We start from the raw sequence: 14,368 nt of genomic DNA, 5'->3' as shown, positions 1-14,368 counted from the left end.
GTAAAACTGTAGAATACTTACGTTGGGGGGGTTTTATTGTGTGTGTTTCGATCCTCTCTCGCCTCTCACTCTCTCTCACGCACAATCACTTGCTGTCTTGACCTCTGAATGCTCAGCTATGAAAAGCCAACTGACATTTACTCCGAAGGTGCTAACCGGTTGCAACCTCTGTAACCACTGTTTATATTATTTACAGTAGCGATGGACAGCTGGGGTCATTTTGTTTTTCACAAGCGTAGCAGGCTATGAATTCTGCAAACAAGCCAACCTAACTAAGAAATACATTTCGTGGTTGCCATGGTGAATAATCCAATAATAATTGTTTGGAAACATAAGGAAACATCAACGAGCTAACCTGAATCTCTAAATGAAAATAGTGGCAGATCAATACAGATAAATGAATTACAGTACTAGATCTAATTAAATTTAGAGGATTCTAAACTAATATCTAACGGGCTTTTATACAATTATAACGCAGGGCTAATAATAAATAATAATAATGTACTTGTCCTCTTGCTCAGTTGTGCACTGGGGCCTCGTACTCCTCTTTCTATTCTGGTTAGAGCCAGTTTGTGCTGTTCTGTGAAGGGAGTAGTACACCGTGTTGTACGAGATCTTCAATTTCTTAGCAATTCCTCACATGGAATAGCCTTAATTTCTCAGAACAAGAATAGACTGACGAGTTTCAGAAGAAAGTTATTTGTTTCTGGCCATTTTGAGCCTGTAATCGAACCCACAAATGCTAATGCTCCAGACACTCAACTAGTCTAAAGAAGGCCAGTTTTATTGCTTCTTTAATAATCAGAACAGTTTTCGGCTGCGCTAACATAATTGCAAAAGGGTTTTCTAATGATCAATTAGCCTTTTAAAATTATAAATTTGGATTAGCTAATACAATGTGCCATTGGAACACAGGAGTGATGTGTCCAGCTACAATAGTAATTTACAACACTAACAATGTCTACACTGTACTGCTGATCAATTTATGTTATTTTAATGGACCAAAAATGTGCTTTTCTTTCAAAAACAAGGACATTTAAGTGACCCCAAACTTTTCAACGGTAGTGTATACAGGTGAAGTCGGAAGTTTAGATACACCTTAGCCAAATACATTTAAACTCAGTTTTTCACAATTCCTGACATTTAATCCGAGTAAAAATTCCCTGTCTTAGGTCAGTTAGGATTTCCACTTTATTTTAAGAATGTGAAATGTCAGAATAATAGTAGACAATGATTTATTTCAGCTTTTATCTCTTTCATCACATTCCCAGTGGGTCAGAAGTTTACATACACTCAATTAGTATTTGGTAGCATTGCCTTTAAATTGTTTAACTTGGGTCAAACGTTTCAGGTAGCCTTCCACAAGCTTCCCACAATAAGTTGGGTGAATTATGGCCCATTCCGCATGACAGAGCTGGTGTAACTGAGTCAGGTTTGAAGGCTTCCTTGCTCGCACACGCTTTTTCAGTTCTGCCCACATATTTTCTATAGGATTGAGGTCAGGGCTTTGTGATGGCCACTCCAATACCTTGACGTTGTTCGCCTTAAGCCATTTTGCAACAACATTGGAAGTATGCTTGGGGTCATTGTCCATTTGGAAGACCCATTTGTGACCAAGCTTTAACTTCCTGACTGATGTCTTGAGATGTTGCATCAATATATGCACACAATTTTCCTACCTCATGATGCCATCTATTTTGTGAATTGCACCAGTCCCTCCTGCAGCAAAGCACCCCCACATCATGATGCTGCCACCCCCATGCTTCACGGTTGAGATGTTGTTCTTCGGCTTGCAAGCCTCCCCCTTTTTCCTCTAAACATAACGATGGTCATTATGGCCAAACAGTTCTATTTTTGTTTCATCAGACCAGAGGACATTTCTCCAAAAAGTATGATCTTTGTCCCCATGTGCAGTTGCACACCATAGTCTGACTTTTTTATGGCGGTTTTGGAGCAGTGGCTTCTTCCTTGCTGAGCGGCCTTTCAGGTTATGTCGATTTAGGACTCGTTTTACTGTGGATATAGATACTTTTGTACCTTTTTCCTCCAGCATCTTCACAAGGTCCTTTGCTGTTGTTCTGGGATTGATTTACACTTTTCGCACCAAAGTTCGTTCATCTCTAGGAGACAGAACGCGTCTCCTGCCTGAGCGGTATGACAGCTGCATGGTCCCATGGTGTTTATACTTGTGTACTATTATTTGTACAGATGAACGTGGTACCTTCAGGCGTTTGGAAATTGCTCCCAAGGATGAACCAGACTTGTGGACGTCTACAATTTTTTTCTGAGGTTTTGGCTTATTTCTTTTGATTTTCCTATGATGTCAAGCAAAGAGGCACTGAGTTTGAAGGTAGGCCTTGAAATACATCTACAGGTACACCTCCAATTGACTCAAATGATGTCAATTAGCTTATCAGAAGCTTCTAAATCCATGACATAATTTTCTGGAATTTTCCAAGCCTTTTAAAGGCAGTCAACTTAGTGTATGTAAACTTCTGACCCACTGGAATTGTGATACAGTGAATTATAAGTGAAATAATCTGTCTGTAAACAATTGTTGGAAAAATTACTAGTGTCATGCACAAAGTAGATGTCCTAACCGACTTACCAAAACTATAGTTTGTTAACAATACATTTGTGGAGTGGTTGAAAAACGAGTTTTAATGACTCCAACTTAAGTGTATGTAAACTTCCGACTGCAACTGTATATACAGGGTCAATGTACTGAGTCAATGTACGGGGGTACAGGTTAGTCGAGGTAATTTGCACATGTAGGTAGGGGTAAAGTGACTATGCTTAGATATTAAACAGCGAGTAGCAGCAAGTGTAAAAATAAAGGGGCGGGGGGGTGTCAATGTAAATTGTCCAGTTGGCCACTTAGTCATCAGCTCTGGTAAAAAGGTACACCGTGTACATTATCCATAATGTCCTCTGGTCTCTGTCTATCTATTAGTGCAATGGGGCATCAGGAATCCCAGTGGGCCATCGAGGGGAATTCAATAAATATTTTACAATGTGCCAATCCTCTCTGTCAGCAACCAATGGCAAGCCATCCTGATCACAGCATGGGGCTAGGCTGATTGAGCCAACACCAGAGATCTGGCCTCAAACAAGCAGGGAGTTGTGCCAATTTTCTCTTCATGGGTTTTCAGATCAGTGTTTTATTTAATGATTAAGAATTATGCTCTGAGGGAGTAGAAAGGGAGTAGACTGTATTTTATAGAGGGGATATGAGAATCATGAGTAAATGTGGGTAGTGGGTGGGATTTTCTTTTGGGGTTATATTTTGTTTTTATTAACATTACTGCAAAATGTCAATAAAAAAGTTATTGCAATAAAAAAAAATTGGTGTAAACTATGATAAGAAATGATCACTAGTTATCTACTCCCCTTTATGAACTGATTTTGTAAGTGGGTGGCTGGCCTTCTCACAGAGATTAAACCATCAGTATGACGAATCACATAAGGAAACCATGAATGACATTAAGATAACCTTAAAACAACCTTCCCTCTGAGCTTGCTTTGCTCTGTAGAGTGAATACATTCCACCATTTCAACTAAAAGCAGAACACATAAATATACCACATGTCAATCCAGGGCTGTAGCAGATTCTGTTTTGTTCCAACACAACACCATAACATGACTGTGCTGTCAATGACGGACAAAACTCAAATAGTGCTGAAATTCTGGGCACTTTAAGAAACATCACCAAATGCAGAATCAGAATGACTACAGCAAGAAGAACACTGGAGCATTCCATTCTGATATTCCATCTTGGAGCAGTCAGAAAGGGCAATCTTTTTCTTTGTAGGCAATATAAATAGGGCTGTCTATAGATGGCATCTGGACTGGTGATTGCAGCCCAGCATTCCATAAGGTCCTGGGGGAAGGAGGGGGATAAAGGGGTGAGGAAGGAAGGTGAGGAGAGGTGTGTGTGCACGACTGCGTGTGCACGACTGTGTGTGCACGACTGTGTGTGCGTACGCCCAAGTATGTGTCTGTGCATGTGTGTGCGTGTTTGTGTGTGAGTGCATTAGCACCGGTGTGTTTGTGTGTGAGAAGGAGACCTGCCTGGCTTGTCAGGTCAAAAAGATTGCAGAAACTCTCTGGAATGCTGTAAATAATGCAGGGACTACCAGCGCTCTGCTCTGGACCGGTATGTGTCTTTACAGCAGGGGATATTTTGGCACAGAAGGGCGTTTGTGGGGTGGGGGGAGTGGAGATGGCAATTTGTGTTAGATCACATGAGTCTTTTACGCCCCCCCCACACCTCCCTCTAATTGTTTGAGCGATTAGGGTCCCATGAGGTCGGTAGTGTAAACTTGTTAAATATTACTCCATTATTGAGTTACAAAGTACTGGGCAGAAATCATCATCAGGGCTTTATTGCTTACAGTGTATGTGTACGCATGTACACACACACACACACACACACACACACACACACACACACACACACACACACACACACACACACACACACACACACACACACACACACACACACACACACACACACAGTGATAATCACCCCATAACACTCTCTGTCATACCTAAATAGACTCCAGCACTACATTTGACTCAACACACATTATAAAAAGACAAAGGATTTCCATCACTTCACCCACTGAGAGATTGACTAGGATACCATTGCATTCATGCCATTGCCATGCCATTGCATTAATTTTCATGGCAGTGTTTGCTATTGGTAGCTTATGGGTTATAGCACACCTAATGACAGTGTCTATACACACACACGCACATGCAGTCACACACGCACACACACGGACACACACACACATAAACACACACACACGGACAGACACACACAAGGCTATGATTACATTCTCAAGAAGCAAACAGCAGTGGAGTAACAATCAGTAGACTCACCCAGCCTTGCAGTCATTGGAATGACTGAGTCATTAGGGACTTCTTCATGGCTCACTTTCCCTGTTTCCAGGCCTACAGCTACAGTACAGCTCCTGTTATAGGGTCGTGATTGACAATGTTTTCACTGGAAATTCAGCGCTATGAAAACATGAGTGAGGGCGCGCAATTCAAATCAGACAAAATCAGAAAAATTATGGATATTAAACATTTAGGTACATATACGTGTCTTATATTGGCTGAAAGCTTAAATTTGTGTTAATCTAACTGCATTGTCCGATTTACAGTAGCTATTACAGCAAAAACATGCCATGCGATTGTTTGAGGACAGCGCCCCACATCAAAATATTTTTCCACCGGCACAGGTTTCATACATTCACAAATAACGATTAAATATTCACTTACTTTTTGAAAATCTTCCTCTGATTTGTCATCCAAGGGTCCCAGCTATAACATGTAGTGTCCTTTTGTTAGATAAAATCCTTCTTTATATCCCAAAAAGCCAGTTTAGTTGATCTGAGTTAATCCATTCGTTCAAATTGCAGAGAAAAGAATCCAAAAATCTACCCCTAAACTTTGTTTCAACAAGTCAAAATATGTTTCTATTTACTTCTCAGATACCCTAAAATGTAATCAAACTATAATATTTATTTCGGAAAGAAGTATGTTCAATATGAAACCGATTTTAGCAGGTGCGTACTATCTTCATAGCGACCGCAAACACAAATTTCCAAGACTGTGTCCCTGTACTAAAACTGATATTTATTTTTTGTTTTTAAAGTTACAAGCCTGAAACCTTGAACATAGACTCCTGGCACCATGTGGAAGCCATATGAATTGCATCTAGGGAGCAAATTTTCAATATGACCTTTTACTTGCCTTTCTAAGAAGATGGTCTCAACAACAACAACAAAAATTCTGGTTGGTTTTTCTTTGGATTTTCTCCTACCATATCTATTGTGTAATATTCTACATTATTTCAACATTTCTACAAACTTCAATGTGTTTTCTTTCCAATGGTACCAATTATATGCATATTCTGGCTTCAGGTCCTGAGCAACAGGCAGTTTACTTTGGGCACGTCATTCAGGGGGAAATTGACAAAGGGGACTAGCCCTAAGACATAATTATAGGGTCGTGATTGACAGTGTTTTCATTCGAAATTCAGCACTATGAAAAGATGAGTGAAGCTGGGATTAATGTGTCAGGGTTTATAGAAACTAAAATATAGGCTACAGTAGGATCTGTGGCACAGTGGAGACTGCTGGGAGGAGCTGTAGGAGGACGGGCTCATTGTAATGGCTAGAATGGTATAAATGGAATGAAGTCAAACATGTGGTTTCCATACCTTTGATGTGTTTGTACCGTTCCATTTGTTCCATTTCAGCCATTACAATGAGCCCGTCCTCCTATAGCTCCTCCCTCCAGCCTCCACTGCTGTGGCAGAATTGAAACAGAAGCTGTTCATGACATATAAATGTGAGAAAAATGTTTATGTTTAAATTAAAATGTAATTATATATTTGAAGATAATATCTTTGTCTGGTTATCAAAGAGGGGATATTGGGAGAATATTGTATCCAAAGGTGACCTCTATCATTGGTTAGCTACGGTAAGAGGCAGTAGCAGTACAATTTTAGCGGGTGTGAGAGCCAGATGTCTCCTTATTTTAAAGCTATATTTTTGGGCATTTTATGCTTTATTGGATGGAGGAGAGACTGTGGGAAAAATAGATAGAGAGCTTTGCTGAAATAGCAGTGGGCCAGATTCTAACCTATGCTGCAGCAGTATATGTGATCTAGAGTCAGCAGTTTAGACCCCTAGACCACTGTAGGCCACAGAATCTTCCTTCTTTACCCTGTGATACAGTAGCCACGAACCCCTCCTTTGGTCGGGCAGTTGGAAATTATACACAAATATTAAAATGAATTTGTCACACAAAACAACACTTGATTCAACACAAAATTCTTGCCACCAATAGAATGTTATACACTGAGTGAACACCTTCCTAATATTGAGTTGCACACACTTTTGTGTTGACTTTTGTGTTGGCTGGATGTCTTTTGAGTGGTGGACCATTCTTGCTACACACAGGAAACTTTTGAGCGTGAAAAACACAGTAGCAGTTCAGTACTTGATACAGTCAAAACGGTGCGCTTGGCACCTATTACCATACCCTGTTCATAGGCACTTACAGTGGCAAGAAAAAGTATGTGAACATAAAATGTGGTTATAAAATTTGATGCGATCTTCATCTAAGTCACAACAATAGACAAACACAGACTGCTTAAACTAATAACACACAAACAATTATACATTTTCATGTCTTTATTGAACACACTGTGTAAACATTCACAGTGCAGGGTGGGAAAAGTATGTGAAGTTTGGGATTTAATAACCGGTTGACCCTCGTTTGGCAGCAATATCCTCAACCAAACATTTTCTGTAGTTGCGGATCAGACCCGGAGAACGGTCAGGAGGAATTTTGGACCATTCCTCTTTACAAAACTGTTCCAGTTCAGAAATATTATTGGGATGTCTGGTGTGAACTGCTCTCTTGAGGTCATGCCACAGCATCTCATCTCAATCTCAATCTGGAGTGGCCAGGTCAGGACTCTGACCTGCCCACTCCAGAAGGTGTATTTTCTTCTGTCATTCTGTTGTTGATTTACTTCTGTGTTTGGGTAGTTGTCCTGCTGCATCACCCAACTTCTGTTGAGCTGCAATTGGCGGACAGATAGCCTAACATTCTCCAGCAAAATGTCTTGATAAACTTGGGAATCCATTTTTCAGTCGATGATAGCAAGCTGTCCAGGCCCTGAGGCAGCAAAGCAGCCCCAAACCATGATGCTCCCTCCACCATACTGTACAGTTGGGATGAGGTTTTGATGTTGGTGTGCTGTGCCTTTTTTTATCCACGCATAGTGTTGTGTGTTCCTTCCAAACAACGCAACTGTAGTTTCATCTGTCCACAGAATATTTGGCCAGTAGTGCTGTGGAACATCCAGGTGCACTTTTGCAAACTTCAGAAGTGCAGCAATGTTTTTTGGGACAGCAGTGGCTTCTTCCGTGGTGTCCTCCCATGAACACCATTCTTGTTTAGTGTTTTACGTATCATAGACTCATCAACAGAGATTTTAGCATGTTCCAGAGATTTCTGTAAGTCCTTAGCTGACATTCTAGGATTCTTCTTAACCTCATTGAGCATTCTGCGCTGTGTTCTTGCAGTCATTTTTTGCAGGATGGCCACTCCTAGGGAGATCAGCAACAGTGCTGAACTTTCTCCATTTATAGACAATTTGTCTTATCGTGGACTGATGAACATCAATGCTTTTAGAGATACTTTTGTAACCCTTTCCAGCTTTATGCAAGTCAACAATTCTTAATCGCAGGTCTTCTGAGATCTCTTTTGTACGAGTCATTGTTCACATCAGACAATGCTTCTTGTGAATAGCAAACACACATTTTGTGAGTGTTTTTTATAGGGCAAGGCAGCTCTAACAAACATCTCCAATCTTGTCTCATTGATTGGAGTCTAGGGGTTCACATACTTTTCCCAACCTACACTGTGAATGTTTAAATGATGTATTCAATATAGACAAGAAAAATACAATAATTGATGTGTTATTAGTTTAAGCACACAAAGATCAGATCAGATCAAATTTGATGACCAATTTATGCAGAAATCCAGGTAATTCCAAAGGGTTCACATACTTTCTCTTGCCACTGTACATCTTTTGTCTTGACAATTCACCCTCTGAATGGCACACATACACATTACATGTCTCAATTGTCTCAAGGATTAAAAATCCTTCTTTAACCAGTCTCCTCCTCTTCATATACATTGATTGAAGTGGATTTAACAAGTGGGGATCATAAGGGATCATAGATTTCACCTGGATTTACCTGGTCAGTCTGTCATGGAAAGAGAAGGTGTTCCTAATGTTTTGTATACTCAATGTATATATGGGGCCTACAACAATCTCAGCTCTGCAGATTTTGCTGTGAAGAGACAGAATAATTTGATCATTTATTCTGGTATTGCCCCATGTAGCTTGTAAAAATGTAAATAATAATGAATGTCTCACTCGTCCAGACACTGTGTCTCTGTCTCTGTTGCCGCTGCAAAGCAGCTGTTTCCATGGCAACCCATACCTAAAGAGCCTCTATCGATCGGTCTGACTGGTTTTTGTGACCCAAATGGCACCCTATTCCTTAGTACAGATACTTAAAGTGATTTTGTAGTCATTACTCAAACCGATAAGAGTCACAGTGACCCTGTAGGTAGTTCAGATTTGAGTTGTATCAGCTTGAACATTTTGAGTAACCCCCCACTATGCCACACCTCCAACATAATTTCCCAGTGTGCCTTGCCTTTTCGAGTGAATTATAGAGTTACCACCCATGACTATATTTGTTAGTGACAGAAGGTAGGTTTCCATCCAATGAAAATCAGATTTTTATCATTGGATGGAAATATGGTTAGTGACATGGTTATTGAATTCATTCACATTCAGTCCTGTGACCTTCACCAACTGAGTTCCTAGGTGAATATTATCTTGAAGACAATACATTATATATTTGGTGGTTTACAGGCAACATCAGGTCTAAAAGTAGGGTTTCAAAATTACAGTAACTTTCCCCAAAATCCCAGATAAAAATGTTTTATTTCCCAACAGGAATCAAATCAAATCAAATTTTATTGGTCACATACACATGGTTAGCAGATGTTAATGCAATTGTAGCGAAATGCTTGTGCTTCTAGTTCTGACCGTGCAGTAATATCTAACAAGTAATCTAACAATTTCACAACTACCTTATACACACACAAGTGTAAAGGAATGAATAAGAATATGTACATATAAATATATGGATGAGTGATGGCCATGCGGCATAGGCAAGATGCAGTAGATGGTATAGAGTACAGTATATACATATGAGATGAGTTATGTAGGGTATATAAACATTATATCAAGTGGCATTGTTTAAAGTGACTAGTGATACATTTATTACATCCAATTTGTAATTATTAAAGTGGCTAGAGATTTGAGTCAGTATGTTGGCAGCCACTCAATCTTAGTCACGGCTGTTTAACAGTCTGATGGCCTTGAGATAGAAGCTGCTTTTCAGTCTCTCGGTCCCCGCTTTGATGCACCTGTACTGACCTCGCCTTCTGGATGATAGCGGGGTGAACAGACAGTGGTTTGGGTGGTTGTTGTCCTTGATGATCTTTTTGGCCTTCCTGTGACATCGGGTGGTGTAGGTGTCCTGGAGGGCAAGTAGTTTACCCCCGGTGATGGTTTGTGCAGACCTCACTACCCTCTGGAGAGCCCTGAGGTTGTGGGCGGAGCAGTTGCCATACCAGGCGGTGATACAGCCCGACAGGATGCTCTCGATTGTGCATCTGTAAAAGTTTGTGAGTGTTTTCGGTGACAAGCCAAATTTCTTCAGCCTCCAGATGTTGAAGAGGCGCTGTTGCGCCTTCTTCAGCACGCTGTCTGTGTGGGTGAACCATTTCAGGTTGTCCGTGATGTGTACGCCGAGGAACTTAAAACTTTCCACCTTCTCCACTACTGTCCCGTCGATGTGGATAGGGTAGTGCTCCCTCTGCTGTTTCCTGAAGTCCACGATCATCTCCTTTGTTTTGTTGACGTTGAGTGTGATGTTATTTTCCTGACACCACACTCCGAGGGCCCTCAACTCCTCCCTGTATGCTGTCTCGTCGTTGTTGGTAATCAAGCCTACCACTGTAGTGTCGTCTGCAAACTTGATGATTGAGTTGGAGGCGTGCATGGCCACACAGGGAGTACAGGAGAGGGCTGAAGAACGCACCCTTGTGGGGCCCCAGTGTTGAGGATCAGCAGGGTGGAGATGTTGTTTCCTACCCTCATCACCCGGGGGCGGCCCGTCAGAAAGTCCAGGACCCAGTTGCACAGGGCGGGGTCTAGACCCAGTTTCTCGAGCTTAATGACGGGTTTGGAGGGTACTATGGTGTTAAATACTGAGCTGTATGAACAGCATTCTAACATAGGTATTCCTCTTGTCCAGATGGGTTAGGGCAGTGTGATTGCGATTGCGTCATCTGTCAACAGGTAGGGTGGAGGTGATATGATCCTGTGGGGACGCTATATTGGTGATGTTTGCCTGTTTTGGTCCGGCTCAGAAGATTAACTTATTTCCTTCCACCAATACCTTAACATCATTAACCCTAACAACAAGCTAACTATGGAGTACAGCAAAGATAACATTCATTTTTTGGACCTCGACATTAGTAAAAATGACAAAGGTTGTTTGCACACATCAATCTTTAGGAAGCCTACAGATGGGAATACCATTCTGAGAGCATACAGCTTTCACCCCAAAAGGCTAAAAGAGAACATTCCATATGGCCAATTCCAAAGAGTCCGCAGAATTTGCGATCAGGAAACGGACTACAGTGTCAAATCTGCTGAATTGGAGGATCGCTTCTTGAATTGGGGCTACAGCGCTCAAGTCCTGAAAGATGCTGGAATACTTGACAGAGAACTTGTTGTGAAGGGGAGTGCCTCGTGATACAGCAGAGAGAGTGTATTTTGTTACAAAATACAGCACTGAAGCAGAGAACCTTAAAACCTTTTCTCAATAGGGGGGTGCCATTTCGACTTTGTAAAAATTCGTTCCCAAATTAAACTGCCTCGTACTCAATTCTTGCTCGTACAATATGTATATTATTATTACTATTGGATAGAAAACACTCTCTAGTTTCTAAAACCGTTTGAATTATATCTGTGAGTAAAACAGAACTCATTTTGCAGCAAACTTCCTATCAGGAACTGAAAAATCTCAAATCGGGGGCTCTGTTCCAGGGTCAGTTTATAAATTTGCATGTAATCTATGGGTCGACATGCACTGCATACGCCTTCCCCTAGATGTCAGTAAGCAGTGAGAATTGGAATGGGGTGTCTGGGTAGTTCTGAGGCTGTATAAAAGCTCTTGGAACCGGGTGTGCAGTCTTTTCAACGTTCGCCATGACGCATGACAGACCTCAGGATTGCATTCTGAAAAGCTCTCGTTATAGGCTTTAGATATATCCGGCTCTGATTTTATTCGATATAGGTGTTAAAAACATCATAATGTAGTTATTTTAAACCGAGTTATATCAGTTTATATCAGTATATTGCGATTTTTGGTATTTCATTTGTGCTGCGTTATAGTGAGTTGGACACGTCTTCGTCACATGGCTAATGTTTGCTGCTAATTCCAAAGTTGAAGACGACAATCTACAACCGAGCAACGATTCTTCTGGACAAAGGACAACTTGCACAAGATTCTGATGGAAGCTCATCAAATAGTAAGAACTATTTATGATGTTAATTCGTTGTTCTGTTGAAAAATGTTAAACTACTATTCCGCCATTAATTTCGGTGCGGTCTCGCTTTAACGCACGCTGTATGTTGTAGTAACGTTAATTTTAAAAATCTAACACAGCGGTTGCATTAAGAACTAATGTATCTTTCATTTGCTGTCCAACCTGTATTTTTTAGTCAAGTTTATGATTAGTTATTGATTAGATTAGGTGCCTCTCCCAAGATTTCTCCCGACATTTTGTTTGCAGCTTGGCTACTATTCTCATTGTATAACCACGATTTGTGCTGCTAAATATGCACATTTTCGAACAAACAATATATGTATTGTGTAATATGATGTTATAGGACTGTCGTCTGATGAAGTTTTGAGAAGGTTAGTGAAAAATTTAATATCTTTTGCCGGTTTATTCGCTATCGCTAACGTGCATGAATCAATGCTGCTGTGTGGTTGGCTATTGTAGTAAGCTAATATAATGCTAAATTGTGTTTTCGCTGTAAAACACTTAAAAACTCTGAAATATTGGCTGGATTCACAAGATGTTGGTCTTTCATTTGCTGTACGCTGTGTATTTTTCATAAATGTTTTATGATGAGTATTTAGGTAATTCACGTTGCTCTCTGTAGTTGTTCTAGTTGCTTTGGTGAGAGTTGTGATGGTGGCTGCAATGTAAAACTATGATTTATACCTGAAATATGCACATTTTTCGAACAAAACATATGCTATACAATAAATATGTTATCAGACTGTCATCTGATGAAGTTGTTTCTTGGTTAGTGACTATTTATATCTTTATTTGGTCGAATTTGTGATAGCTACCTATGCAGTAAAAAAATGGTGGGAAAAAAAGTTGTGTCTTTTGCTATCGTGGTTAGCTAATAGAAATACATATTGTGTCTTCCCTGTAAAACATTTTAAAAATCAGAAATGATGGCTGGATTCACAAGATGTGTATCTTTCATCTGGTGTCTTGGACTTGTGATTTCATGATATTTAGATGCTAGTATTTACTTGTGGTGCTATGCTAGGCTATGCTAGTCAGCTTTTATACTGATGAGGGTGCTCCCGGATCCGGGATGAGTACCAAGTAAAAGTTAAAATAATAATTCAAAATAATTGGGGAATCATCCAAAGTGATACGCTTCCCTGAGCCACCAGTTGTACGCTTTAAGAGATGTCCTACCCTAAATGACAAATTAGTCCACAGCTATCTTCCTGGTGACTCTCAAAAAACTTAGCTTGACCACAACCCCAAGGGCTCTTTTAAATGTAACCAGTGCAACCACTGCAGAAATATTGCCCAGAAAAAGTATTTTCTTGACATAACTTCTAAAATATTAGTATTACGTCAAGTATTACGTCAAGCATTTCATTAACTGCAAAACCACTCATGTCATTTATAGATTGGAATGTCCACAGTGCAAGGTGTTCTACATTGGATGGACAAAGAGACGCCTTCAAGACCATTTAGCGGAACACAATGACGCCATACGGTCAGGCAATGAAGACTACCCCATGGCAAGGCACTACAAGTCCTTACACCATGGCAACCCTGCCTCCCTACAAGCTATTGGTATTGATCATGTTCCGGCCTCAATTAGAAAAGGGGACCGTCTTAAACAGTTAAACCAAAGGGAAAGTTTTTGGACTTACAAACTACAGGCCACTAAATACCATGGTTTAAATGAAGATATGGATTTCTCACCCTTCCTGTAGGGTCGAGATAGGTCAATTTGCTGTCATCTTGTGGACATTTTGCTCAATTGCCCTCAGCTATGTTTAGACTGCTGTTGTTCATGTTTGCTGTGTTCTAGTGTACTATGGAATATATTGCTTTCTTATTCTTGACACTTCACCCAGTCATATTTAAGGTTAGAACTACCTTTCTAGGCGTTCTGATACTTCTAGCTTGGAGTTGAATTTTTTGATAACATGGGTATAGTATTTCACTTTTTAATGTGTATAGTATTGCTTACTAGGTGTATCCAATCAATTTTGTAACCACTCCCTCTTCAAATTAGGGCTAATTGGAAAAACTGGTCAAAAGAGGACAATGTATTATTTCTTTGTACTCCCTGACGAAGGCCATGCAGCCGAAACGCGTCAGATTTTTTAAACTTTGTTTCTATTGAACATAC

Source organism: Salvelinus namaycush, chromosome 6 (genome assembly GCF_016432855.1).
Source record: "Salvelinus namaycush isolate Seneca chromosome 6, SaNama_1.0, whole genome shotgun sequence".
Taxonomy (NCBI): domain Eukaryota; kingdom Metazoa; phylum Chordata; class Actinopteri; order Salmoniformes; family Salmonidae; genus Salvelinus; species Salvelinus namaycush.
Note: the sequence above shows the minus strand (reverse complement) of the source record.